Source organism: Terrapene carolina, unplaced genomic scaffold (assembly GCF_002925995.2).
Source record: "Terrapene carolina triunguis isolate 2854851 unplaced genomic scaffold, T_m_triunguis-2.0 Scaffold67, whole genome shotgun sequence".
Lineage (NCBI taxonomy): Eukaryota > Metazoa > Chordata > Testudines > Emydidae > Terrapene > Terrapene triunguis.
The window spans coordinates 11,654,281-11,658,053 of record NW_020664418.1 but is presented as its reverse complement, the minus strand read 5'-3'; the positions used below and the strand labels follow the sequence as shown (position 1 = coordinate 11,658,053).

Here is a 3,773-nt window from a genome sequence, read left to right as displayed (position 1 = left end):
GAGTCAGCCCTGCTCCCCGTGAGCTCATGGCAGTTGTTTCCCTAGGAGCCTCTGGGGTGAATTCCCAGGTGCTATAGACTAAAGAGGTGCCCCTGAGCTGTAGGGGACTCACCACAGCATTAAATGTGGCAGAGGCTCAGACTCCACTTCCCATGTCCCCGAGAGCCCAGGGCAGAGACAGAAGAAGCAGAAGCTATCGCAAGAACCAATCATATGCCAGAACTCAGAGACAATGGGGTTGGTTCTACCTTCAGTTGTGGCTGTTTGGAGTGGAGCAGAATGAGAAACATTGCACACTGGGTGGTCCTCACTGATTTCCCATTCCTACCCGAGGGGAAACTGAGCTCTGGTGCTGGGTCCTGAAAGTGTCAGCCAAGCAGAGACCAGCAACCCTGGAGGCTGAGGAGTGAATCCAGGTGAGGCTGCCAAGAGCCAACCTAACCATCCATTGGACTGCAGACTAGGAGTCTGAGGACAATACTATCCTTTTAGGGGCAAAGACCATGTAAGAAATCCTATGTCTATTCTGCTTAGGGTTTTAAGTTGGCCACTGATTGCAGTGCTGCATTGCCCCTGCTGTCTGTGTAGGCGGGGTGCTGGGAGGGAGCGGGGTGATTTAGGCCAGTTGTAGTGTTGGAAGCGGGAAGGGTTGAGGTATTGCTGCTTTTTTATTATTCTAAAGGCAACTGGAACTTTTATCCTTCCAGCTTTTGCTTGACTGAAACTAATCCACAAGCCAGCTCGGAATCCCCCACTGCAGCCAAAGGGGCCAGTGGGGGCAGGATGGAGAGTTTGGAACATGCCTCTCCCCTGCACCCCTCTCTCCCAGCAGGCTTCCAGCAGGCCCCCAGCACTCAGAGGGTGCTCACTGCTGCAGCAGGTGGGGAGGTCTGTCTGTGGCTCTGCTGCCTCCTGTCTGTGCTGGGGCTTGGAGCAGGTGTGGGTAACTGCAGTGGCAGGAAGATGTTGCTCAGGTGTGGGTGGGGCTGGTGCTTCCCTGACACACTCCAGCAACCTGCTGCTGTTGGAGTGCAGGAGGCATGTGCCATGGGGAAAAGCACTGTCAAGACGCGCAGGCCTGGCTGCCTGCCCATTGCCCAGGAAGTTTCTATATAGAGGGAGGGAGAGCAGCTCTCATTCTCTAGCCAGTGCTCAGCCGCGTGTGGAACCACTGCTCAGCAGCCCAGCCGGCCAGTCGTGATCAGTAGAGACGGGTAAGTCAGCGTGCGTTGCTGCTGCCCCAGTGCCGTGTTGCTCTCAGACACAGCCGGAGGAGAGCCAGGCCTGGCGCGTGGGGGGACAGGGGCATTTCTGCAGGCAGAGTGGAGCTTCTTGGACACCCCCTTTGCTAGGGGTGCTGGCAACTAACTGCCCATGGGAACTAAGTGCCTCACTACAGTAGTGACAGGGGCTGCTCTGTACATGGGAATGGGGGTGGGGGGAAGTTGCAGTCTTGCTTCCCTGGGGCCATATACTCCTGAGCAGGTGCCTGTGGCATGACCAAACTCCTGAGCTGTGGGGCCGGGGGGGGTCACTCACTGCGCCCCAGAGTCACCCGTCTCCTCTGAACACTGAGCACTGCTGCAGGGAAGGGGCAGGGAGAGCTCCGTGACAATACAAGGAAAAGGGCCCCTCACCTAGAACCTGGAATGGCCGGCTCAGCACCCCCTTGGGGCTGAATGTCACCGGCTCAACAAGCCCCTCAGGCCCAGGGCTTTGGGCTCCAGCAAGAACATGCAGCCAATGTTAATAAATGGGGGTGGGGGTGGGGATTGTGCTGTTTTGGGTCCCCCTGCCCTAGCACCCCCAGCCTGGCCCCATGGGCAGGCTGCAGTCTGGTGGGGGCACAGCACAGGAGCAGAGACCTGAGCTGGTCTCCATGGAGTTGGCAGGAGACACTGGCTGTCATGCTCCAGTACCAGATCGGGGCTGGCTTATGTGCCCCAGATGTGTTCATCATTAGATTCTTTCTTTAAGGCTCTTGCAGGCATGGTTGAGGGGCCTTTAAATAAGGTATTTGATGGATGGTGCCACCTAGTGGCTGAACAGTATAATATAGTTTAGCGTTCTATCACGCTGGCTGGCTTGGAGGCGCTCTCAGCAGCTCCTTGTTCTTTGGCTGAAATGCCCGTGGTCCTGAGAGCCCCGTGTTTCCCCTCCTCTCCCAGCCCCTTTGTGCTCATGACCAAGCCAGGGAGGGCATTTGCCCTGGCCCCTGGCACTGCACTGGGCCCAAGTGAAGTATATTTGCCCCTCCCGACGTGTGCCCACCCTGCCCGAGGCCCCGGCCTCTCTTGCCTGTGAATGCCAGGAGAGACGATTTCCCAGGGGACGAGGCAGTAGGCAGTTCAGATGTGCGAAGAGGCTTTGAGGGAGTTCTGCAGCCTCGTGCCATGTCTCTGGGGTTCTGGCAGGCATGGGGGAGCAGTGAAGAATTTGTTCCCATGATGACTTACTAGTTTCCCTTTATTGACCGGTGACACCTCCATTTGTGACTCACGGAGGGACAGGCTGGCAGCATATGCACAGGGTGTCTCACTGCCTGTAGTCTGTAAATCTGTGGGGTGGAGGGTGGGCAGATCTCAGTGTGCTCAGTGCCCACACCTTGGACCAGCTTTTCAGAAGTGCCCAGCGCCCATATCCCCAACCCAGAATGCTGAGCTGTCCTGAGAAGCTGGCCCATGAAACAGCCAGAGCATGGGCCAAAACCAGGGCGACCAGAGACAGCCAGACCCCGCCCATGGTTCGGGAGGTGTCTTGCTTTCCACTATATTGATGGACTGGACTGGCTGCTTTCGGAAAGCCTCAGCAAAGGTCGTTTCCATTTCAAATTGTACAACTTTTATGGTTGGGGTTTTTTCCCCTCAAATTTGAGGTGATATGGATGAGCCATTTTTGAGACTCTGATATTTCTATTGATGGGACTCACAAGATACATGTTTTTTAAAACCACATTTTATTGAAACATGGCTTGTTCAGTCTAGGCATTTTGATTCCCTCAAAAGATGGGGCAAGGTCTAGTGAGTGGGACTATTTATGAGCTGGGAAAAGACCTATCTCAAAGGCTTTAACTGTTTGTCCTTCTTTTTTGTATTCTTAATAAAAGGTTAAAATACTGTTGAATGGTGCATTTGCCATGAGCCTGAGCAGGCCAAGGGTCTCTGCATACCAAACCCCATGCCTTGTTCAAAACTGGTTATTGTTAAACAATAACTGGGTTGTGATAGCATCTTTGGCCCTTATATGCCCTCTAAAAAATGCCAACAGGGTCCAGGGCAGGGATAGCAGGGAGCTGTGGGCTGGGACTTAGGGGCACTGACAGAGCTGGAGGAGGCAGGGCTGGGATAGCAGCGTGCTGTGGGCTGGGACTGAGGGGCGCCGGCAGAGCTGGTGGGGGAGGGCTGGGATAGCAGGGGACTGTGGGCTGGGACTGAGGGGTGCCGGCAGAGCTGTGGGGGCAGGGCTGGGATAGCAGGGCGCTGTGGGCTGGGACTGAGGGGCACTGACAGAGCTGGGGGGGGTAGGGCTGGGATAGCAGGGTGCTGTGGGCTGGGACTGAGGGGCGCCGGCAGAGCTGGGGGGGCAGGGCTGGGATAGCAGGGCTGTCAAGGTTCCTTCCCCACTCTGAACTTTAGGGTACAGATGTAGGGACCTGCATGAAAACCTCTAAGCTTCTCTACCAGCTTAGATTTGCTTTTGCTGCCACCACTCCCAATGTGCTAACTCCCTTCCCTGGGTAGCCTTGAGAGACTCCTCCACCAATTCCCTGGTGA

The 3,773-nt window shown here is 55.7% G+C and overlaps 1 protein-coding gene across 1 annotated transcript in view; it reads left to right on the top strand.

Moving 5' to 3' along the window:
• Positions 1-1,162: 1,162 nt before the first annotated feature.
• LOC112116312 (dual oxidase maturation factor 1-like) overlaps positions 1,163-3,773 on the top strand; it is a 16,049-nt gene continuing 13,438 nt past the window's right edge. The window contains exon 1 of the mRNA XM_024213740.1: positions 1,163-1,214. The gene's annotated coding sequence lies outside the window, so the exon portion shown is untranslated. The remainder of the gene's footprint in view (positions 1,215-3,773) is intronic.